The 27,338-nt window shown below is 28.4% G+C and overlaps 1 protein-coding gene and 1 pseudogene across 4 annotated transcripts in view; both read left to right on the top strand.

The window, feature by feature from the left end:
• Positions 1-27,338, top strand: part of LOC104878102 (disease resistance protein RPV1) — a 205,254-nt gene that overhangs the window by 102,223 nt on the left and 75,693 nt on the right. For 3 of the 4 annotated variants that reach the window (XR_009466069.1, XR_009466073.1, XR_009466070.1), the window contains exons 13-16: positions 8,497-8,579; positions 9,719-9,790; positions 9,932-10,091; positions 10,778-10,827. The gene's annotated coding sequence lies outside the window, so the exon portion shown is untranslated. Of the gene's footprint in view, positions 1-8,496; positions 8,580-8,963; positions 9,531-9,718; positions 9,791-9,931; positions 10,092-10,777; positions 10,828-27,338 lie in introns of those variants that run through there. The other variant, XR_009466074.1, reaches the window with a different exon arrangement.
• LOC132254020 (pentatricopeptide repeat-containing protein At1g71420-like) overlaps positions 1-27,338 on the top strand; it is a 75,765-nt pseudogene that overhangs the window by 44,589 nt on the left and 3,838 nt on the right.

Here is a 27,338-nt window from a genome sequence, read left to right on the forward strand (position 1 = left end):
AGTAAAAGAAATATGAGTGTCGGTTTGTTGGTACTAAAGCCAACCACAAATGAAAAGGAATTGATATCAAAGGACAATATGCCAAATGTGAAAACACAAAAAAAATTGAATGATCTTTAATGTGTTGACTTGTTGACTTTAAGATGCTAATGGTCCTTTTGAGTTTTAAATATTTATTCTATAGAATAAGTAACAATTTTATTTAACTCTTGGAAACACTTGTGTTATAAGAATTATGATATTAGTGTCTTCATTTTACCATATAAGAAACTAAGAAAATTGTAATTTTATTTCTATTTATTTTCAAAACAATTTATGATATAATATGAGTAAAAATTTGTATAACATCCACAAGAAAATTATAATACCATGAAAAAAATCTAATTATTAAAGATAAAACTCATCTAAGACATAACTCAAAATAAACAATAATCTCACATAGCCCCGTAAAACAATGTACAAGGGAAAAAGGCAAGAAATATGCCACCTATGTCAATCAACAAAGTATCGTTCCTTCTTAGAATTTTCCAAGATAACAAAAAGTCAACCTAACTCTCACTTTTTTTTTTAATAAAGAAAAGACTCAAACATTGTCATGCATCTTCCTCACAACAATGGTAGAATTCTAATTGTCCATTGGATTTTGGAAAAAAAAAACCATTTTTTAAAATATGTATTAAAATCTAATAGTTTCGAAACTATTTCCAAATCTACAACATTTTTTAAGACATCAATTGGAAGTCATCTTTTAAAAAGACAACTTTAGGTTAAATATTGAAGTTTGATTTTCAAAAAATAACTTTAAAATTCATCTAAACTTATCTTTTTAAAATACAATTTTTAATTAGATTATTCCAAACTATCCTACATTTAAAAATATTTTTTTTTGAATTGTCATATTTAAAAAACATATTTTTTAAAATTACTATTTTTTTTTTAATCTCGCTTCAGTGTTTTATTTGATGACATATACACTTATTTATTTTTTCAATCTTTCCTATTAGGTATTAGTATCTTCAACTTCCCACCCAAGAAACTAAATAAGGTATAATCTTATTTATATTTATATTCAAAATAAATTTATGATATGCTGATGTGAATATGATAAGAAAATAATGATGTCATAAAAAACTCTTTTATTAAAAATGAAACTCATATAAAATATAACTTAAAATAAATAATAATTCTCGACAAGCCCCATAAAACAATGCACACGGGAAAAGGCCAAGAAAAGGGTCACCTATGTGGGTCAATAAAGCAATTTTTCCTTGCGAAGTGACCACCCTCATTCATTACTTTTTGACTTGGTGAATAAATGATTCAAATAAACAATAATTCTCTGCAAGCCCCAAAATACAATGCACAATGGAAAATGCCAAGAAAAGGGCCTCCTATGTTGGTCAACAAGGGAATCTTTCCTTGTGAAGTGACCACCCATTTATTACTTTTTGACCCATTGGTAAACAAATGATTCTTGTTACATCTCATAAAAGGATTAACAACTAATTTTAAATAATTTTTTTATACAAATAAATAATTAATATTAGTTAGTTTAATTTTTTCTTTTTATCATGGCCAATATATTTTGAGCTACTTAAATAACTAACAAAATTTAGTGATATGATTTAATTTTTGTTAAGAAAAAAAGAAGCTTACTTTAACTTTTCAAACAAATACTCGATTAAAAAAATCATCAAATAATTAATATGTATTTTAAAATAACAAACATAACAATAATATTTTTAATATATGGCTTTAATTTTTATGCATAATGATTTTTTTAAATAGAAATTTAAATTTATGTTACCATTTCCAAATAAATAAAATTTTGAAATTCACTCCGAGTATCAAATTAGATTTTAAATTTCAACTTGAAGTGTATGAGAAAAAATATACAAAATAACACGAAAAATTGCAAAAGCAAAAGTATTCTGTCATCATGTTCCAGTTGATGATATATGCAAGAAATTATATGTTCGTATTTTTGCATTTGATACTCTTCGATTGTTGATATCCGATGGTGATCAATTTGGACACGTGGAGACGATGCAGTTTATTCTGAATTGTAGTCTAGACATGAAGAATAACACATTAATTATTTGCAGATGCAGCATTGATGGTGGTCTATTTCCCTCAGATTGCCATTTCAAGTGAGTATCGATCCAATAGGTGGAACATGTTTAAGGCTGGCTTTTCGTCCCGTTTTGGGCCTGACGTCAAAGCAAGTTGCAAAGTGAAAAGTTATGGGATCAATCTCATCTATGTGCAAGATCATCCTCAACAGAGCCTTCAACTATTCAATGTTAAAAAAAGCCATGATGATACAGAGGATCACCCACATGTCTAGTTTCCAGCTCCTTCCGCCAAGGTACATCTTCTCTCTTTTTCATTTACTCAAGGTTAAAATATTTATTAGAATTCATGAAAAAGAAGTATCCCGACAACTAATATTGTTCATTGTTTGGGAAGTTGAATGTGGTATTAGATATGTGTTGAGATATTAGGAATGCTTTCCTTATATCATTCTTTCCTTATATCATTTAGTGTTGAGATATTAGGAATGTTTAGATATTAGAAAAGTTGAGATATTATGAATATTGAGATATTAGGAAAGTTGAGATATTAGGATATTAGTTGTTATTTCCTTAGATCATTTTTTCCTTGTATCATTCTTTCCCATTCTTAGAATGACGATTACCCTCTATATATACTCTGTACATGAAAGAATGAATGAAAAAACTACCATTTATCAATTTGAAGATGGTATCAGAGCCATGGAACTGGAATCCTGGATATTTTGTCGCTATGGTAGTTCGACAGCGATCAACCATCCTAAGACAAGCCCTAATATTGATAAGTTCACTGCAATAAGACTGGTCCCACCAGTCTGGATATCCCACAATTTCAAAGCAACGACTCTTGGTATGACCAGGAAAACAATGAGGAACCGAGGGTTTGAACCACGGACCTTTAGATCCTGTTTAGGCTATCAACACTTTGTTATTAATGATAATAATCGTGATCAACGGAAGAAGGATTCCAAGAAAACCTCGACTGCAACTGTTGCCGAAATAAAAATAGAGGCTAATGTTGCTGAGAAAGCCTCTGCATTGGTAGCCGCTACTGATTATGGTGGTAAGTTTTTAAATACTTTTACACCTGTTATTAATAGTGCATAGATAATTGATTCTGGTGCTACAGATCATATGACTTTTGATTCTAGATAGGTTTCACCCCTTAGACCTTCCTCACAAAAAATTGTTTCCATAGCCAATGGTAACATAACCCCAGTCATTAGGGAAGGATCCTTAACTCTTACTGATACTTTGAATTTGGATTCTGTTTTAGTTGTTCCATCTTTAGATTACAATCTTTTGTCAGTTTCTCAAATCACTACAGCCTTATCTTGTATGGTCATTTTTTGGCCTAAATTTTGTGTGATTAAGAACATCCAACAAGACAAACGATTGGTTGTGGTATTAAGCGGGGAAAACTCTATTACTTGGACTTGCAGTCAAATGATTCAAACAAGTTGCAACAAGCCTTGATGGTAGATGGATCTGAGGGGGAGAAGAAAAAGTCAGAAATTTGGTTGTGGCATCGACGTCTGGGACATGCTTCCTTTGGTTATTTAAAAAAATTGTTTCCTAGTTTGTTTGCAAAGAGTGATATTTCTGGTTTCCGTTGTGATATTTGTGAATTGGCTAAAAGCCATCGTGCTTCGTTTCCGTTAATTTTGAATAAAAGTCCGTTTCCTTTTATGGTTATACATTCTGATGTTTGGGGCCCATCCAAAGTCCCAACTTTGAGTGGCTCACGTTGGTTTGTTACTTTTATTTATGATTGTACCAGAATGACATGGTTATGCTTGATGAAGACCAAAGATGAAGTGAACTTGTTGTTTCAAAAATTTCATAAAATGATTGAAACTCAGTACAATGCAAAAGTTCGGGTTTTGCGTAGTGATAATGGTGGAGAATATCAAAGTTCTGATCTTCAAAAGTATTTGAAAGGACATTGCATCATTCATCAGACTACTTGTTCCAATACACCCCAGTAAAATGGAGTCTCTGAAGGAAAAAATCGGCACTTGTTAGAGGTTGTTCGTGCTTCCTTGATAGCAGCAAAAACACCGATATATTATTGGGGAGAAGCAATCACATCTACCGCATACTTGATCAATCGGGTACCTTCTAGCTCAATTAACTTTCAAACATCTCTCCAAGCTCTTACTAATGTCGTAGTTGCCCCAACCGTCCCAAATCTACCTCCTCGTGTTTTTGGTTGCGTGGCATTTGTACATCTACACAAGCACCAACGCACCAAGTTAACTTCTCATGCATTGCAATGTGTGTTTGTTGGATATGCATTGCACAAAAAGGGATATCGATGTTACCATCCTCCAACTCGACAAATGTATATTACAATGGATGTGGTGTTTCATGAAGATTCGATGTATTTTTCATCTGAGTCTGAACTTCAGGGGGAGTACCATAAGGAAATTCAGACTCTCCATTATGATTATCATATCTCTGAGGAAGATGAATCTGGACAATCTGAACTAGTGAACCAGGAAGTGGGTGAGTTGGATATGAGTGGTCAACAATTTGGGTCCGAAGATGTCTTCACTGAAATACCAAACCAATCGTCGTCTGTTAAGGGTGTTCTTAATTTGGAACCTGATCCATTCATGAAACGGTTACCACACCGTCATAATAGAGGTATTCCTAAACCCACATATGAACCTGAATTGTCTACCAAAGTCAAATATCCCATGAGCAACTATGTGTCTAATCATCGTTTGTCTGAATCAAATAAGTCATTTGTAAATCAATTATCTACTGTAGTTATTCCTAATAGTGTGCAGGAAGCCTTAGCTGATCCAAGGTGGAAAGCAGCCATGAATGAAGAGATGAAATCATTGTAGAAGAATGAAACATGGGAACTCGTAGAATGTCCACCAGGAAAGAAGCCAGTTGGGTGTCGTTGGATCTATACTGTGAAGTACAAGGCAGATGGTAGTACTAAATGATTTAAAGCAAGACTGGTAGCAAAAGGGTACACTCAAACTTATGGAATTGACTACACAGAGACATTTACACCTGTAGCTAAGATTAACACAGTTCGAGTATTACTGTCTTTAGCTGCAAACCTAGATTGACCATTACAACAATTTGATGTGAAAAATGCCTTTCTACATGGCAAGTTATCTGAAGAAGTATATATGGATCTTCCACTAGGATGCATGGTGTCAGAAAAGCAATGTCAAAAGGTGTGCAAATTGAAAAATTCATTGTATGGGTTGAAGCAATCCTCGAGAGCATGGTTTGGAAGGTTCACAAAGTCAATGAGAGCTTTTGACTATCATCAAAGTAATTCAAATCACACTTTGTTCCTGAAAAAGCAACATGGTAAGATTATGACACTCATCGTATATATGAATGACATGGTAGTTACAGGAAATGATCCTAAAGAAAGAAAAGCTCTGCAAAATTATCTATCTAGAGAATTTGAAATGAAAGATCTAGGTCATCTGAAATACTTTCTTGGGATTGAAGTTTCTCGATCAAATGAAGGAATTTTTCTGTCTAAAAGAAAGTATGCCTTAGATCTTTTACAAGAGACTGGAATGTCGGGATGTCAACCTGTTAATACACCAATAGAAGAAGGTCTGAAATTGTGTGTTGAGCCTAATCAAGTATCAACCGATAAGGGAAGATACCAGAGACTTGTGGAAAGATTAATGTACTTAGCTCATACAAGACCAGATCTTGCTTATGCATTGAGTGTAGTGAGTCAATACATGCATAATCCTGGAGAGCAACATATGAATACAGTCATGCGTATTTTGAGGTATTTGAAGAATGTTCCTAGGAAGGGAGTTTTTTTCACTAAAAATGTTGATCATCAGAGTATAGAAGTATATACTGATGCTGATTGGGCCGATGCAGTGGATGATAGGCGATCTACATCTGGTTACTTTACCTTCGTAGGTGGTAATCTTGTGACATGGAAAAGTAAGAAGCAGAATGTCGTCGCTCGTTCAAGTGCAGAAGCGGAATTTAGAGGTATGGCTCTAGGACTTTGTGAGACATTATGGCTAAGACTCCTCTTACAGGATTTAGGTTACCTATCTAGGCAACCAATCCGATTGTTTTGTGACAATAAAGCTACATGTGACATTGCTCATAATCCAGTACAACATGATCGTACAAAGCATGTCGAGGTGGATAGATTCTTCATTAAGGAAAAGTTGGATGATAAGATTGTGGAATTGCCTAAGATTCGATCAGAAGATCAAATGATCGATATCCTTGCCAAAGTTGTCTCAAGTCAAGTGTTCTCAAAATTTTTAGACAAGTTGGGCATGTGTGACATCTATGCACCAACTTGAGGGGGAGTGTTGAGATATTAGGAATGCTTTCCTTATATCATTCTTTCCTTATATCATTTAGTGTCGAGATATTAGGAATGTTTAGATATTAGGAAAGTTGAGATATTATGAATATTGAGATATTAGGAATATTGAGATATTAGGAAAGTTGAGATATTAGGATATTAGTTGTTATTTCCTTATATCATTCTTTCCTTGTATCATTCTTTCCCATTCTTAGAATGACGATTACCCTCTATATATACTCTATACCTGAACGACTGAAAGAATGAATAAAAAAACTACCATTTATCAATTTGAAGAATATGTTCAAGCTTTGATTTTAACTGTTAATTCTTAACTATACCAAAACAAAAAAAAAATTCATTTTTAAAAGAGATATGAGTATTTATTTTGACTTATCTTTGAAATAAATTATTGAATTTAGAACCCCGAAACCATATTCAAATTTTAAAAGTTAAAAGAATCCAACTTAGATAAGTATAGATACTAAATGGATTTTATAAAATATTTTTTTTATTTTTAATTTTATTTAATGCTTATAAATTAATTTTACTTAAACCCTAATATATATTATAAAAATAAATTCTTAAAAGTGGTCTTTCTGTATTTTGTAGTTGATATTTTGGTATATATTTTTTGAGGTGAGATATCTTCCATTTGATTTTGAGATTTATTAAATGTTTAGATTTTAAAATTTCATTGAGTAGTTACTAATTTATAAATAGCTACATAATTATTTAAATTATATTCTATATAAATTTTTTAAAACATTTTATATTTTATTAAATAATTCTTTTAGGGGTAGTTGTTTTATAACTAAAATTAAGCAACTAAGTTAATTAAAAATTAATATATCTATATATATATATATATATATGTTAAAAAAAGTATTTTAAAAATAATATTTTTATATATTTAAAATTTTAGATATGTTATAATCATGTTATCGTAGTTTGATAGGAGATTAACAAGTTGGAATCATGTTAACGGGTTTTTCTTCGACTTTAATTTTGATATGATTATTAAATGAATTACATTTGAGTGGAAAAAATTTTAATATCTTATGTTATGTTTGGTTCCGAAAAATTTGAGGGAAAATGTAGGAAAAAATAACAAAGAAAAAAGTATAAAGAAAGAAAAAGTGAAGAAAAATAAAAAATAAATTAAAAGTTGATAAATTATTTTTATCTGTTATTTCCAACTCATTTTACTTATTATAATTCATTGATATAAAGATTAAATAATTTAAAAATATATAAATTTCTAATTAGTTTTAATCAAATTTAATTTTCTTGGATATTTTTTATACGACAATCAAACACGAGAAAATCATTTTTTTTTCTTTTCCTAATATTTTTGCGAACCAAACATAACCTTAAAATTATTAAATATTTGGAACAACACAGTAACAAATTTCATGTTTTGCTACCATAAATTTTTATGGGAAAAAAGAAGATTTTTGAATTAATTCAAATTAATTTCACACTAAATAATTAAAAGAAAAAAAAAGTCTTAAGCATGCCAGGAGACAAATATTTAAATATATATATATATTGAATTTTTTTTCCAGATTAGAGTCAAATTTTGTTAATTTTGTTTAAGAACAATAAAATTAAAATAAATTTTAATTCTAAAATCATTCTGTTAATTTTGATTTTATTTTTATTTTTATTTCACGTTATTGAAATGATTTTTCTGTTTCAGGCTTTCAGCTAAGCTCTCCTCTCTCCCATCAACTTTGGTTTCGGTCTCTCCTCTCACCGTTGGCGAATCACAAACCTCACCGGCGCAACGGGCAATGAAATATTCCTATTGCCGAAAACGCTGATCGGTCGGAGATTAAAGCCCTAGATCAACCAGAATCTCACTGAAGAACCCTACCGAAAAAAGAGCATCCTTGAGACTGCGAAAACAAGTTCGAGAAGACATTTTGTTAGTTTTTTTTACTTTATTTTGTTTAATTTCCTGTGAAATGCATATACAAGTGCATTTCAGACAGAGTCTATTTTTTTTTTCCTTTTATTTTTCCTTTTTATTGATGTTTGGTTTCACTCCTTAAATGGAAATGGAATGACTGTGGTTTCTTTCCTGGACTGCAGCCAAAATTGATTATTTTGAGCGGCTTCGCCCAGAAGAACTGTATCAACAAAATATAGAAGCCTTAGTTGCTGAGAACAATCTGGTACTCAATCGTCATGTTTCATCTTTTCTTTCCTTTTCTTAACTTTTAAATGTCACTTCAGTTGGTAATTTTCATTCTGGTGGAACCCTGATAAACCATTGATATTTTACCAAAAAATATAATTGAAATCGGGGGAAACCATGAATTAGTTTTTAATGGCAACAGAGGAGAGACAATGTGGAATTTTGTAGACTACATCTAGGTTTCAGGCATGGACTGCAGTTCTATGGGCTTGGTTCTACTTGTCCTCTACTAGAGTGAAGTTTGTATTTTTTAACAATTACTGGATCAAATAGGACTTGGATAAGTGAAATTTGGGTGTGATAATGGAAGCAGTATAGTTGTTTAGTCTTTTCTTTCTTTCACTTCTGGGGCCATACTTAGCGTGTAGATCTGGAAGGACGGATTCGAGTTCTGAGAATGATTTCCGAAGCCATAGAAAGTTTCCAATGAATGGAACTGTAATGGGTCCCGGAGGGAGCCTGTTTTTTGGGAAGACAAGATCATAGAGAGCCTTGAGAAGAGCCGCAACACAGAGGGAGACGATGATGAAGAACCACTTCTCCATATCCTAAAATCAGAATGGTCTTCTGCAGAGGTGCGGAAAATCATATATAGCTATATATATAAACATATATGGCATATATACCATCTAGATAAACATCTGATTAGGGTTTTCCCGATCATATTGACATAAAAATCTTATTAGAATAAATAAAATTTTTATTTATGGTATGTTTCCATCTTTATAAATTTATATTTGCCCATATATTCCAAATAATTTCCTATCTTATCTTTATAAAGTCTTTTCTTTCTTTCTTTCTTTCCAATATTTCCTAGTGTTGTCTAATTGTCTCCTAGGTGGTTTCTTTCCCTTTCTGTGGGCATTACTAAGTATATAAGCAGTGATTTTAAATCTAAAAGTTAATTATATTATTTGCCTTTTGAGTAGTTAGGATTAAGACTTCTTGAGTAAAAGAAGGAATCTCTCTACATGTACTCTTCCTTCCCCTTTAGGACATTGCTTTGCAGAAGTAGCATTTGGCATCTCACTGACACTTGGTGTGAACCCGCTGCCTGCATACCTTGCCTATATAGGAAATATATAATTTGATGGTAACTAAATATAACTATTGCAGGAGCGGATCAAGGAAAGGTCAGTGCACTCCAAGGAAACCCCACAGTTCATGTCAGGTGCTCAGTCATTGGAGGTAATGCTTATTCTTCTAGTTTTCTTAGCAGAACAAGTGATCTCCATGTCTGGATTTTTCCCCCTTTTTAACCTGTCATTCTTGTTCAATATTTATCCACTCTCTGCTTTCCAATCTTTTTTTTTTTTCAATTTTTTGTAGAATATCACAAGTAAAGGTACTGCAGAAACTGGAAGTGCAGTTTCCTTTAGTGATGATGAAGACCTCAGCCAGTTATCTGGGTCAAAATCTACCACTAAGGGCAGAAGTAGTTCATCAGCAACTTTTAAGTACTCCCATGATGCTTCTGAACATGGTAAAGGTAAAACTTGTACATAACTTTTGGGGAAATCAAGCCTAACTTGAACTTGATTCCACCTTGCACCTATGCTTCTAGGAAAATTATTGATTTTGTGAATGGACTATGTTGAATTGTTCTACCGATGTTTGATGTTCTTCCTTTTTTATTTTGGAAAAAACTAAGCCATGATGTGTGTATTTGATGAATTAATTCAGCATATTTGGTTGACTGATTTGGTAAACCTTGCACTGGCCTAATTTATGTTCTCTATTTGAAAACTAAGAAAGTATCAAGAACTGGTATCAAACCCCTATTTCTTATCCCTTCTGAATTGAGACAAGTATCAATTTTTACTGGTGACCCTTTTCTTGAGACATTGGTGAAGGTACATCATGAAGCATTTCCCATAGTCACTCATTAGAATTGTAGTTCTGTTTCTGAATTGAGAAATGTGTTTGCGAAATACCCCAGTTTGCCTTATTTTTCTGGCTGTGTTGCCCAGAATATCACAAATGAATGGGCTAAAGGAGTGTTTAGTGATGCCGAAAAACAATAACACATCATATATATGTTATTGTTTCTTCTTTTTCTTCTTCTTCCTATTTTCTCTGGTTTTTATTTTTTCTTTAAGATTTTAGATTCTTACAGATGCATATTGCATAGAGAGGTGTTGGTGCAACCTTTGATTGAGATGCTTCATTATGCAGATGTACAGTTGAGGGAAATGTCATCCTTTGCATTGGGGAGATTGGCATAGGTTATACTCCTAGCATTCTTTTATTTCCTTTTCAAATTACATTTGACAAATAATATTGATGGCATGAAATGCTTACTATATTATATCAATGAGTAGTCTGTTTCTTTCAAGTTATCTTTACAGGATTTATCACAACAAGTAGTTTTGTTTTAAAGTGATTTCAAACACAATATATTCCTGAATTTTATCAAATCAAACAATTTCATTTCAAACACAATATATTAGCATAAATATGACTGAATGATTTTGCATTTCTAAAATTAATTCTCTTTATGATTGTTCCTTTGAAATGAAATTGTTTGATTTGATAAAAATCAAAATATGAGTAATACATATATTAAAAAATCAAAGTACGAACACAAGTATAGTCAGCTAAAATTGACAACTCTTATTCATTTTTTATGTTGATTTTTGAATGAAGTATTTATAACTTGGTGACCAAAAAGTTAAATAAGAGTGATCACAAAAGATGAATAAAAAATTAGAGAAATTTTTTATGAGTCATACACGGTTTTGAATCATTCGATGTATTTTCTTGTTTTTATATTAATAAAGATTCTTTTTGATACCTTTGTAGAAAGGTGTTATTTAACTCTCTTGTCCTCTTTGATTTATAAAACTACAATTATTTTATATTTTGTTTAGAGCTTATATTAAATAATATTAGTAGTTGAACTTTAATAAGCATAAATTTCTCCATCAAGATAAAGAAAAGTAATTAATATTTTACTATTAATGTAGTGTTTTTTTTTTACTTAATTCTAAATAGAATTTTAATGTTTAATGGTTTTAAGTATTAGATTGTTTATTTTTTTAATATTTTATTTTTATTAAACATTAAAAAATAAAACAAAAACCCACATGTTACTTTTTTCCATTTAAAAAAAGCCCAATATTTTAGTTTTTCTGTTTAGCAAAAAGTTTGCAATAAGTCGTGAAAAAGTAGAAAAATAAATAACTTAAAAGTGTAAAAGCAAATTGCTTTAAGTAAAAAGTTGAAAAAACAAACGTCCTCTAAATTTCTTTTATGCTCTAATGACACCTTTAGAAAATGAACTTTTTTAATTATGTTGATTGTATATGCCACAACAAAATTCAGCAACTTGTAAACTTTCAATGCATGAAAGCTCAAGAATAAATAAAAAATAATTGGGCATTAAGTTTTTAGACCTTTTTTTTTTTTTTTTTGTGATATCCTCTATATCATGGAAGAAAAACTAAGAAGCTACAAAGTACAAAAAAAAAAAAAAAAAATCTTAAATCTAAAAAATTTCATCACTTAAACCCTCCTTTTTCCACCATCTTTTTCACATTTTCTCAACAGCCCAATGGAGTTCTTCTTAGATTATGTTTGATTCTTGGAAAATACTAATGGAAGAAAAAAATGTAAAGAAAAATGATTTTCTCATGATGAAAAATATAAGAGAAAATCATATATAATTAAAACTAGTTAGAAACTTATGCATTTTAAAATTATTTAATCTTTATATTGATTAGTCAAAATAAGTAAAATGAGTTTGAATTAGCAAATAAAATAATTTATTAATTTTTAATCTATTTTTTATTTTTCTTTATTTTTCCTTTTGCTTTTTCTCTTCCTTGCATTTTCCCTAGGGAACATCACATGTAGACCATTCATTTTTGGGTCTCATCTTGATTGCCACAACCACTACTTGTCTCCTTCTTCTTTTTCTTCTTTCCTTATCTAACGCTTGATCATTCAATAAAGCCTATCAAGGACCAATGGAAGACAATGCAAATACCTTCACTAAAGGGTCTTTAATTTCTTTCCCATCATCATGTTATCCAAAGTCCAAACAAACAAATGGAGTTGTCTTCGAACCTTCCTCTCAACTCTCATGGCAATTCTTTAGACTACATTTAGTTGATAGGAATACCATAAGATATCATATGGTATTAGATAGAAAATACATATTTAAGGTATAATTTTTAATGAAATATGATATCTTTTGATATTAAATCCAATGTACAAGATATCTTAAAGTAGTATATCTAATGAGTTATGTTATATTATATTTATATTTAATTTATAAAATAAATAATAAAATAAAATAAACTAAATATATTTTTCAATGTTTAAAATAAAAATTATATTACATTCTAATATTTTTTATTTAAAAAAAATATGAAAATTTTCTTACCTTTAGTAATATTCATGATTAAAAATTTAAACTTTATAAATAATTTTTTATATTATATTATTTAATATATATATATTAAATAATACATATATTAATATTATTTTACAATATATTTTATAAATGATTTTTTAGTTTTTTTTAACCATAAAATTAATTTTATAATAAAAAAGTTTGATTTTGCAAAATAAGTAACATAAAAAAAAAATAAAAATGATAAAAATAAATTTATGATATATATTACATTATATTTTAATTTAGGATTAAAATATTCTATATGGAAGGGATATAAAACGATGGTGGATAATATGTCTCATTACTCATTTTATTTCATATTTGATTGAATATAAAATAAAATAAGTAATAAAATCATTTATCCTATTCCATAACCAACCAAACATAACCTTAGTTAATCTTCCGCTAAAGAAGAAAGATTTCAACTTGATATATATGTCATGTTATCAACTGTTCCCAAATGAAAGAAACTCCTTATCAATTGTCCTTTGCATCACCAATTGATATGCAAAATCAACATTTAGGGCACATAAGTAAATACTTAATTTAGACTATATTTGTTCCCTGAGGAAAGAAAAAAAAATGATAAAGAAAATAGTTTTCTCATGTTTGGTTTCACTAATGGAAAATACAAAAGAAAAAAATAATAATATAATATAATTAAAGTTGTTAGAAATTTATGGATTTTAAAATTATTTTATATTTATATAATAGAAGAAAATAAATAAAATGAATTTAAAGAAAAAAACAAAAATAATTTATTGATTTTAAATCTCTTTTTTTATTTTCCTTCCACTTTTCTTCTTTATTTTCTGTTCCTCACATTTTCTCTCAAACTCTCTATGAACCAAACATAACCTCAAAATTACGATTTTTTGAGTTTTATTTTAATTCAATTACTCAAAGTACATATATCTTAACACCTATTGTAATTTGTAATCGCAACATGCATATTCTTGCCTTTTCCCACATGAGACCCTTTGTTTTAAAGGGCCTGACTAGGATGAAAATATGTGGTTACAAATCTATATATGTTGCTAAATCTTACTCTGCTACAGCTTGTGAAGATCTTATCATAGCAAGCCACCTTATATATATACTTTAAATTAACACTATCGATGGCCATGCATTGCTATCTTGATTTTCATGAGTTATTGGGGAATAGTTGAATTTCATAATGGTTAATTTCACAACAATTCCTATGTATAAAAAAACACGAAATAAAAGAATTTCTACCTAAAAAAACAAACACTCTCTAACATGAATCATAATTTAAACTATGTATAAAAAGATTAGTTAATTTAATAAAATTGCCTTTTAAAATATTATGAATGTAATTGGCAATTGAAAAGCCACCATAAAATAAAACAAATAAGGTAAAAATAGGTCTAATTTACATCTATTTCCTATTTAATTTGCTATTATTTTAATCAATAAATACAAATATAAACTCAAATATATAATAATCGAGCAATATTAAAATTATTTTTATGTCTCTCAAATAGATGACTAATCATTATTAAAAATATTAATTTATTGCTATAGCTAATAAAGCATTTTTACATATAAATATTAAATACGAAATCCAATTATGTATAAATCTTGAATAGAAAATACAACTATGCATTATTGACAAATATTAATTTTTTTGGAGCCTTGTAGGACTTTAATATTAATTTAAAAATTCTATATAAATTAAAGTTCTATATCTATTTAAATTATCGAATTAATAAATATAATTAAACTATACATACAAAATTTCAAAAATTCAGTACATGCAAATTATTTAGTTGTTTTACCCATTCAAATTTATTTAGCTTTATGATGTAGAATTTTGTATGCATTTTTATTTTGTACTAAATTAAATAAATTTGAGAAATAGTTAATTAATTAATTTCTTTTAAAATAAATATGACAACATATTAAAAATTACTTAATTTAATTTGAGAAATTTGCTTTTAAAACGATGTGAATCTTAATTAGAAATTAAAAAGCCACCATAAATTAAAATAAATAAGGCAAATATATATATAAAATAAAATCATCCCACCCCAATTCTTATCATTAACCTCCTAAGACAAACATGTTATCCAAGGAATCCTAAAAAATCAACACTAAATATATATTTTTTTTAAATACAAATAGGTCTTCTTTGGAGAACATATCAGAAAAGGAAGAAAGCATAAAGGACAATTCTAGTTCGAAGAAAACTCATAAGAAAGAATTATAGGGCCTATTTGGTAATTATTTTTCAAAATAGTTTTTGAATTTTTTTTTTATATTTTATAGAACAAAAATTTGTTTGAAAGCTTGAAATATTTTTAACATATTTTTAATATTTTTAAATATGTTTTAAAAATAATTTTTATATCTAGTGTTTTATTGATCATTCTATATGTTCCCTGAAAACATTCTATTTTTTATTCTTAAAACCACAAAAATAGAAAACGGTTTTTGATTATCAAATATATTTTCCTTTCTTTTTTTAGAAAACACAAAATTGTTTTAAAAAATAGTTGTCAAACAAACCCATAAGCTTTTAGCTTGAGTAGCCTTTGAAAGGCTTAAATTTTGAATTTTAAATTTTCAATGTTCAAGTCTTGGGGTATTATTTAATATAGAAAGTAGTGTTTCATGAATTTTTACCTCTTTAATGCAATATATATATATATATATATATATATATATATATATATATATATATAACATAACCATATGGAATATTAATCTTAGTTGCATACACAACATTGATATTTACTAAATATTGAAAATATTTTCTCTTTCCCTATCTTCATTTAGATGAATGTCTATGTAAAATACCATGTTTTTTGAGCACACAATCATGACTAGTTCTCCAATTACCTGGAACAATACAGTACTATTTTTGTTGTTGTTGTTGTTTTTTTTTTTTTTTTTAACTTTTTTGCATCTTCATCATTTCTTGCAATGCATTTCTCAAAATTAATTTTGAAATAATTAAAATAAAATTTATTATTTTCCTTACAAGTAATTATTTTTCTTTCTAGGCTACTCAATTACCTTTCACTGGGAGCACACTTTTTTGTGGATTAGATGAAAAGATAGAATCTAGAAAGGGGCCTATCTTATTGTGTTCATACATCTTAACCATATCACATTTTGTTTGATTACTGAAAAATGCTAAGAAAAGAAAAAAAAAAGGAAAAAAAAAAAAGAAAAAAGATATAAACTTTTTCATCTAATTTGATTGTCCATGAAAAAGTTCAGGAAAAAAATTGAAAAATTAGGTGATTTGACTCACCCATATGTCTTTCTAGTTTTAGTGTTGGCAATACAAGTTGCAAAGGAATGTAGGAAGAGAGTTGTTTCATTCTTGTGGGAAGACGTTTATACATCAAAATATTTTATTTCAATTTTGTTGTGTTGAATAAGAATAAGAAGAAAGAAAGCAAGAACGTTCTCATGTTTTTATTCCCCTATTTTCATATTTAACATTTTCCATGTTTTCACATTTTCCCATAATTTGTAATTAATTATACAAGATACAAGCAATAAGATTTGTGATAAATTAGAAACAAAGAATAATTATCGGTCATCACAAAAAAAAAAAAAATGAAGATCAAAGACAAGCAAACTTACAAAGAAATGCTCCAAAGGGTCAAAACAACTTATAAACTAGACATAAAAAAGTTTAAATTTAATCAACATTCAAAGCTTGCATCAATTAATTATGCAAGCAAGGAAAACTCATGTTGTACTTGTTGGTACATGACTAATAATGTCTTATCCAGCTAGCCTCCTTTGAGTGAACGACGAGCGCACCTATAATAAGGAATGTCCAGATGGTTTTTTTGGGCACGTCTTTCTAAAGTTTAAGTTATTAACCAAACTTTCATAAACTTTATGCGAAAATAATTATTTTTGAAAACAATTTTGGATACATAAAACAGATAAATGGAAGTACTAAAATAATGATCATATTCTTACCTTGATCCATGAAGTGAGATTGAGTCACCTTGTGAATTGTATTGTCAAGGCCTTCAATTCACTACTCTCATATAGTGGATGGGTCACTTGTGTGGTGTATGTTGTTAAAAATTAAGCAACAAGAAAGAAAAAGATATAAGAATGAGAGTGTGACTTGGGACCTCAATTTATAATAAGTTGTACATCTCTTAGTCTTCCCATCAAAGACTATATGGGAGTTATACTCATTATTTGCACCCATTATGTACAAATTAATGGGTAATGGTGGGTTATGAACTTGAATGCATCCATATAATTGCATAGGTTATACATTTCCATTTTCCTCCATTACTCATAAACATAATGTACAAATAAATTTCATAAAGATGGGGTTACAAAAATTATAACACCACATTCATATGAGTTAAATTTTCTAACTCCCCATTTGTAATTTGAGTCTTCCATACATAAGACTCTTGGATGCCCAATCAATTGATTCACCTACCTATCAATTGATACCCTTAAATAATATTCATATAAATATAATTATATATGACCACACATTATAGGAAAAAAAGCTAACATAAGTTAGTTTAGGGAAGAGACGGGAAAGAATTTTTTAGGAACTTGTTTCATGCTTTGATGTTTGATGGCTATTTATCTTAGCCAAGTTGTAACGTTTCCCTCATGTTTTAATTGCTTTTAATGTTAAGATTTGGCCTATTGAATAACAACTTCTGGATTTTAAAGTCAGACATTTATGCTCTTGAATGGCCTCGATGTAATGGTACAACATTCAGTGTTTTAGTAATTAATGCCTACCAAATAGCTATGAATGGTGCCTAGATAGTATTTATCTGTCCAATTATTAAGATGGGAAAGGATCCATACTACACGGATAGGAATCATGCTAGATGGATGTGAGGATCCTACAATGCCTCTCAATTCTTTCAACACGATTTGGCTAGGTTCCAGACGGTCAAGGGGAAGAATTTTATTGTCGTCTTGAGGAGATTTTAATTTTTTGGCGCCAAGAGGACATGTGTCCATCGCATAGGGTTCAAGGGGTCACATCATCATGACGGTTGACAGGTGGTGTGGCTTTTCAAATGCCTCGATGCAAGTATCCCTCTTTTCAACCTATTTAAGGGCACCTTTGGGATTTTAAACCTTCACATTTTTTGTTTAATTTTTTTAATATTGGTTTATTTATTTTTTGTTTTTCTTTTAACTACTCTTTGAACTTGTGCTCCTTTGAACATATAAAAATTATTTTTCATTAAGTATATGGCTTGTTTATAAAAGTTTATCACATGACATGATATTTAAAATAGCTTAAGTCAAATACATGAAGAAAGAAAGAAAAAAAAAGATTATATAATTTGATCATTTCATTATTGATCATTTCATTAGTCCTTTCGAAAGTGATTACAATTAAAACTTTTTTAATGTGTAATACAAGAAGTTAATACTTTTAAGAAAAATCATAAAAAAAAAAAAATTGTGATGGAAGATAAACTTAAAAAAAGTCTTTTGATAATATATTATAAAACAAAAAAATGACTTTTATTTAAATAATAATAATTTGAAACAAGCACTTGATGTTATTATATATATATATATATATATATATATATATATATATATGTATATAGCTTTTCTCACCATTCTCAAAATCATTTCCAAAGAGGATTTGTTTGGATTGCAAATACTTCTACTTTTATAATATTCTACAATTAAATTACAATAGGAAATCAATAATTATCAAAACAAACTTTTTAAAAAGAATTTTGTTTTATAAAAATATTCATTTATTTAACTTTTATTTAATTTAATTAAAAAACATATAAATAAGTGGAAAATAAAATATGGCAAATTTACGTGTGGTCATGTTTATTGTTTTTTAGTAAAATTTATTTTTATATGATAATAATATGAATTTAATGATATATGTTTGTGTGGTATAGAAAAATGACACTTATATTTCAATCAATTTTATTTCATTACAACATATAGATGTTTTATTTTACAATATTCTAAAATTAAATTACATTAGGAAATCGTTAATTATTAAAACAAACATCTTTGTTTAATTAAATTATAAAAAAAACATATAAGTGAGTGGAAAATTGAATATTTTAATTCTTATATAAATGTGTTTATATATATTTAATTTGAAAAGTTAGTTGTTTTATTTTTATATATGGTCAAATTAAAATTTCAAAATGGCTCTAAAATATGATATTGGTTGCGAACATGCAGAACCTATTGGTAGTAGTAGAAGAACCACCAAGTGTAAATATTGTAACAAAGTTATGTATAAAGGTATAACAAGATTAAAGCAACACATTGCACATATATCTAAACAAGTGGAATTATGTCCACATGTACCGATAGAAATGTCACAAATTGTTAGACAACATATGTCTAATGCTTCAAAAGAAAAAACATAATTAAAGAAAAAAAAATGACTTTTGAGATCCTTAAATGAAGAAAATTTCTATGAAATTAATGAGGTTGATTTTGATGATAAAATTAAGAAAGTTGGTATGACTTATTTCAAAAGAAGACAGATGAAACAAGAAATGAAAGAAAGTCATCGAATTTTTTGAAGAAGGTAGACAAGAGTATTAAAAGTGCTAGTTCTTCATAGCCTTCAAGAGTTGGGATTAAGCATGGGCTGGTCACATAGTTTCAGTGTAAGAGAAGAAGCTAGCGTACCTCCAAAAGGAATTAATCCCTGCATGTTCCCATCAAAGCAAAAATCAATAAAAAGCTTATTTTCTATTGAAGACGTGAAGAAAGTGGGTAAAGTCATTTCTAAATTCCTTCTCTTTAATGCAATACCTTTTAATGTAGTTGATAGCGGGCCTTACTATCAATCAATGATTGATATCATAGTAGAAGCAGGTCCAAGCATCAAGGGTCCCACAAGATACCAAATTGGAAATACATATTTTGAGGAGAAGGTACTAAGGCTTGAGGTATATATAACAACAATGAAAGCTAAATGACCTACACATGGGTGCACAATCATGTATGATGGTTGGAGTTTTAGGACTAGAAATCCTATTATCAATTTCATGATTTATTATGATAAAAGCATGATATATTATTCTTTAGTTGACACTACCAATATATCTAAGACAACATACCACATCTTTTCCTTTATGGATAAATTTGTAGAAAAGGTTGGGGAGGAAAATGTTGTTCAAGTAGTCACTGATAATGAGGTAAGTTTTAAAGCAGTTAGTATGTTGTTGATGGAGAAGTGGAAACATTTGTTTTGATCTCCTTGTGCAACCCATTGTATTGATTTAAAGCTTGAAGAAATTGGAAGCATGAAGCATATTAAGGAGACATTAGATTAAGCAAAGATGATCATTGGATTTATTTATAATAACTTGAAATGAGTGAATTTGATGAAAATGTTCACCAAGGATAGAGATTTGTTAAGGCCAAGAATAACCTAATTTTCCACTAAATTCATTTCACTTGAGAGTCTTATACGTTATGAGGCTAATTTGAAGAGAATGTGCACAACAAATGAGTGGCGTGAATTCAATAAAGATAGGAATAGAAGAAGTATAAGAGATAAGGTATCCAACCTTATCTTAACTAATCAATTTTGGAAGAAGGCAAGGGAAGTTCAAACCATTGTGAAACCTCTCATCAAAGTATTGAAGTTGGTTGATCAAGATAAAAAGCCCAAATTGTTAAGTATTTATGAAGCAATGGATAAAGCTAAATTATCTATCAAGGCATTGGTCAAACAATGGGAAAATTATTGGGAAGTTATTGATAAAAGGTAAGAAGGTCAATTACACAAACATTTGCATGTTGCAAGTAATAAAAAAATTCCTTATATATTTTTTATTATTTTTTCAAGTACAAATTATTATAAACTGATCATTATTTAACTTATGGAAACAAATTTTTTAAATTTGATATTCCAATATTTGAAATATTTCTCCAACCATCCATAAATTAAAGTTGGATTAAAGAAGGTTATCAAGAGATTAGAGCTAGATTTGGATAGACAAGTAAAAGTTATTAACGAAGTATAATTATAATTTGTGACCTTACATAATACATTTTGTATATGTAATGTTCATATAAAAAAAAATGTTAATGATGTAGGTGAAACTATTTGTTGAAAGCCAAGGAGAATTTGGAAGTGCATTTATAAAAAAAAACAATAAACCAATCTCTTTGAGGTACTCAATACATTTACTTCTATTACAAATAAGAAATCATCATCATTTTTTGTTAAATATATCATGGTGATTAATAAGTATGCATTTCTTTATTATAGTTGAATGATGGAACAACTATGGTGACGAAGGTCCACATTTACAAAAAATTGCTATTAAAATTTTAAGTCAAACTTATTCTCCATTAGGTTGTGAAAGAAATTGGAGCACATAGTCATTGATTCACACATAGCTATGCAACTATTTGACAATGACATAGTTGCATAAGTTAGTTTATGTGCACTATAATATGTGACTTTAGGCTAAGAATTTCATGTAAAAGCGAAACAATGAAGATTTATACAATCTAATTGATCTGAATCATATCTTTAATGATGATAATATATTATATGAGTGAATATAAGAAGGAGAGGAGTCTATTTTATCATCTGGTAATTTGGATTGGTTGGATAAAGCTCTCCCTCCTAATGAAGAAGGTGGAGAAACAATTCATGAAGATGATAGTGCCACAAGTTGTAAAGTTAGTAGGCATATAAACAATACTACACAAGAACGAGATATTGATTCTCGTCGTAAAGGTAAGGCTCCTAGAATAGTTTCTTCAAGTTCTAGTAGTGATGATGGTGACAATGGAGGTAGTAAGGGGTAGTGGCACTAGTGGGGGTAATGGAGGAGGTGATGGCGTTGGTGGCGATTATGTTAGTCAATTAGATCCTAACATGTCATGGGCACAAGGAGATGAAAATTACTATGTCACATAAGATATAGACCATGAATATAGACCAAGGATATGGAACAACGAAAGCATTTGGAAAGACTAACTACATTTTCCCAACGATGATGTTATTTGAGTGGCCATGATCATCATAGGTCTGATTATCATCGTGTTGATGAGCACTTGCAGACTTTGGCTATAAGATTAAGGTCGTATTTTAGAGGAGTAGATGATAGATATTGTCACAACTTTAGAGATTGTGATAACTCTTCCAGTACTTTTAGTAGAAATAATTTTGATCGATTTCCAAGGATGCATTTGGAGGGATATTCAAATACTAGAACACAAGCTAGTGATTCCTATGGATATAATCAATCTTCTAGTAGCAACACTATTGCTTATCAAGGTTTTGGATACTATCAATATGGTATTAATTCTGAACAGTCTCCAAAGCCATATTTTCCTGATTATAGATCATCAAGCCAATCATCTCACCTAACATATTCGAGTTATGAAAAATTCTTTCAACCATATCCTCACTACGAAAATTACCATCCTAATTTGTATACTCGTCGAAGGACTGATGATGATTTTTATCTCCCTCATCGTTCAATATGGAATTGATTATTATATTGTATATCTGTTAGTAAAAATGTTATTATATTTGAAATAAAATAATTTTCTATTATTAACATTATCATAAATAACTTTCAACAGATACTTTTATAACTATTTAAATAATGTTAAATGTGAGACAATTTTTTTTATTTAATTGTACCATTTTAAGATAATTTACATAATATTTTTATAAATTTTTAAAAAATTTAATTAGTTTATTTACGTATCATCCAATACCAAGTCGATACATTGAGACTGATACGCCTCAAAACCCTTTTGAGTCAGTGATCGATACTATGACTTTGAACCATGGGGTTTCCTACTATCCAAATAGACTTAATTCTCCTTTTCTAGTACTTTCTGTGATTCAAATGGAACCTCTTGATGAATCTCTAAAAGAAAAAGGGACATTCATTTTTCAAGTGGGGAAGACTTGCAAAAGTACAAGGGCTCTCATGGTGACCCTATGAGCCAAAAGGAAAAAAATTGTTTAAGTAGAATCTCATACTATCAAAATCATAAGCATTGTAAAATTTGCGAAGAACTAGATATGATAAATAGAAAGAAGGTGCATATGATAAATAAAGATAAGGTATTATTTGAATTGTCTGCCTTTTTGTTTTAAAATGTGTGTTTGTTTTTCCTCTAGCCAAAACACTCTCATTATTTTGTAACTAAATCCTATGTACTAAGTCTTATTTTCTTTGCACCTTAATTTTATTTCTTTTGTATTCAACACATATTCCTTTGTCCTTTATTTAATAATTCATATTTAAAAGATTTTGTTAAAATTTAATATTTTTTACTGAATAACTTAGATTGATTTAAGTTAAATTATTCTTAAATCATTAATTTAAAATTTATTATTTAATTTTGACTTTTTAAAAGCTAACTTAAAATTTTTCTAAATCATTAATGAACACATTTACCCACATAATTTTAATTAATATTTATCTTATTCTTAAGTTATTGCCTTAACATTTATTACTTACTTTTTACTTTAATTCCAAGTTTTTCTATAAAGTTAATTTAAATTTTTTCTAAATCATTAAATTAACATATTTACTCTCATTAATTTTAATTAATATTTATCTTTGCTAAATTTAACCAATATTTATGTTCATTAATTTTAAACAATAAACATTCATGTTAAAAACATTGTAGATGCATAAATGTCATAGAATTATAAATGTGAAAAAAAAAACCTTCACTAAAAATAGACAAATAGGAAAAAAGAGTAAAATTAAGAATAAATTATTTTTTTAAGTTATCATCTTAACTTATTTTAAACTTTAAATTATAAGATTGAGTTAATTTATCAAATATCTTTAATATACTTAATAACTTAAATTAAATCATTAAGTTATATTAAATCATCAAATCAGTTTCCCAAACACCATCATAGTCATACATTTGAAGGACTCAAATTTTGAGTGCGATATTGTACCTATTTGATAACAAAATATTTCCTTGGTTTTTTTTTTCCTTGGGTTTTTCTTTTCTTTTCTTTCCTTTCTTTTGTTTTTTATTTTTCATGTTGGAAGTTGAAGGATCATTTTATGCTAATGATTTTTCATTTTCAGTACCTACACTGACATAAATGATGTTACATTGGGATCGTTGAATATAATTAAAAAATGAATTGATGGTTTATTAATGTAGAGTGCATTTGATAGTGATTTTATGAAATGTTTTTAACTTTTATAACACTTGAAAGATAAAAGTTTTCATGTGTTAAAAAAAACTAAAAACACTTTTCAAAATCAGTGTCAAATGCACTCTTAATATTTGATATTGGAGTATCGCAAGACATGTGGTAACCTTATTCAATCTACGTACCAAATATGGAATCAAATGAGATAATTCAGTATCATAGAATGGTACAAGCTTGAAAACTCAAGAAAGAGGCCTAGGACAGTAAGAAGTGCACCAAAAACCTTTTAAAAAAAATACTCATACCAAGATAATTCAACTAATATTTGATTTTCCAAATTTTCCCAAATCAAGACCCTAAATTGAGCCTTCTATAGTCCCTTAAAATGTTATCATTTTGCAGTATCTCTATGATTCTTTTCATGCAATGTAGAGCATTAATTCCACTACCATTCATCACAGTTCATCTATTTAGTATAACATAGTTTACATAACATAATATTATTCATACTTATACTCGACATCAAGTTGAGATAGTAGTTCAACCATTGGGATGGTTAGTAAACTGAAGTGATTAGGACAACATTTGTGCCATGTTTTATTTGGGAAATTATTTTTATTGTTCAAATTTCATATCAACCAATAATAATATGATTCAATCCCAAATGGAAAAAATAATTTTGAATTTGATCTCTCTCTCTTTCTCACACACACAAAAAGACAATTAATTTGGTGAATTCAAAAAATAAATATTTGAATGCCTTTACATCCATCCATCAATCAATAGAATCACCTATTTTTTGAGAATATTACAAATGCAACCACACCAAAAAGGTGTATGAAACATTCTTATGAACACCTTCAAAGAGGGTAGAGAAGGTGCAAAAGGTTTGATTACAAACTTTGAAAAGACAATTCGAACTTCTTCAGATGAAGAGAAACTAAAAAAATTGCAAAAAAATTGATAAGACCATTGTTTTTTTTTTTTTTTTTTTTGTTTAGAAGATTGCAAATGTAAGCATAGTAAAAGGTGTGTGAGACATTCTTATGAACATCTATAAAGGGATAGAGACAGTACAAAAGGTTCAATTACAAACTTTGAGAAGCCAATTCAAGCTTATTTAGATGGGGAAAACAAAAAGAATCTCAAACTATTTTTTGCAAACATTAGCTCTTGTCAATCAAATAAAATCTTATGATGAAAACATTTCAAATCTCCAAGTTATGGAGAAAATTCTTTGAACCTTAACCATGCAATTTGAGTACAAGGTAACAACAATTGAAGAATTGAAAGACTTTAGTATCACAATGTTGAATGAATTAATAGGTTTCTTGCAAGCCTATAAATAACATTTAGATTAAAGGTCTCAAATTGAGGTGGAAGAAGTACTATGAAGCAAAATAACCCTTAGAAAAGAAAAAGAAGTCTCAAAATAATTTTAAATCAAGTAAAAAAAATGTTAGAATTGACAGAACAAAGGACAAGCAAATTCTAAATCAGGCCAAAAAGGTTAAAGAGGTAATACTTTAATTCAAACAAATAAAAAAATATCATATCCAATGTTATAATTGCAAAAAACTAGTAATTATAAATTAGAATATAGGGCTAAGAGACCAAATAAGAGGAGTTTTCAGGGTAATGCTATAAAAAGTAAAGGTGAAAAATCAGATATCTTGTCATCAACTTGTAACACTGGAAAGGATGAAAATAGAAGTACATGGTTTGTGGATACATACTATGATAATCATTCATGTGTTAGGAAAGAGTTGTATTCAAAGTAGGATGAGACTTTCAATTAAGAGGTAAAATTTGGGAATGACACAATAATACCAATTAAAAATAGAGGGAAGAATTCCATTAAATTGAATGATGGATCTCAAAATTTTCATCTATGATGTGTTATATGTTCTAAATTTTCATCAAAATCTATCAAGTATAGGGCAACTTTCAAAAAAAGGCATAATATGTGGATTTACAAAGGCATCTATACTATTAATGATGATAAAAAAAAATACTAATAGCAAAGGTACAAATGACTTAAAATCGTTTATTTCCGTTAAATATTAATTGTGAAAATTTACCATGCTTTGGTCTTATAATTAATGATAAAAATTGGTCATGACCCTCATGTTTTGGATAGTTAAATTTTAGAAGTTTAAAATTACTTGTTGTAAAGAAGATGGTTTTTGGGCTACCTTTTATTAATTCTCCAGATGAGGTTCGTCAAACGCATGTTTTGAGAAGGAAACGTAGAGATCCTTTTTGTATAGGAAATCATGGAGAGCTAAAAAGTTTCTCTAGTTGATTCATTCAAATTTATTTTTAGTGAAGGTTCTCTCAAATGGAGATCACATGTATTTTATAACTTTTATTGATGATTTTAGTAAGAATTCTTGGACTTATTTTCTAAAGCAAAAGATAGATGCATGTGAAAATTTCAAAATTTTTAAAGTTTATGTCAAAAAAACAAAATGGGCATATAATCAAAATCTTGAGAATAGATAGGGATATTGAATATGACAAATTTCTAAAAAAATGTAATATTGAGAATCAATTAATTACAAGATATTCTCTGTAACAAATAGAATTGTAGAAAGAAAAAAATAGAACAATTATGAATATGGTGAGGTGCATGTTAAATATAAAACAATTGCTTAAGAATATTTTGGGTCGAAACAATTTCTTGTGCATTTTATTTCTTGAATATATGCCCTAGTAAAAATGTCTATGTAAAAATCCCAGTAGAAACTTGGAGTCATAGAAAACTCAACATAGGTCATATAAAGGTATTTGATTGTATAACATATGCTAATATGTTTGATGCAATGCAAAAAAACTCGATGATAATTAAAAATGAGAAGTGTATTTTTATTGGTCATAGTCATGTAACAAACAACTATAAATTATACAATCTACAAGCCTAGAAGATTATTGTTAGTTGTGATGTGATTTGTGATAAAGATTTAGGTCCAAATTTTCTTAAAAATAAAAGAAAAAAGTAAAAAAAAAAAAAAAAAACTTATTTTACTCATATTTGTTTTTTTAATAATAACTCTATGAATTCACACTCCATTTCTCACTTAATTCGATTTTCATTCAACAAAAAGCTATCCAAAATTTTAAAAAAATAAATTTAATTTATTTTGTGTGGTAAATTGGATTGAAAAAATTGTAGCAAATTAAAGATTGAA

Source organism: Vitis vinifera, chromosome 7, assembly GCF_030704535.1.
Source record: "Vitis vinifera cultivar Pinot Noir 40024 chromosome 7, ASM3070453v1".
In the NCBI taxonomy this organism is placed as follows: Eukaryota; Viridiplantae; Streptophyta; class Magnoliopsida; order Vitales; family Vitaceae; genus Vitis; species Vitis vinifera.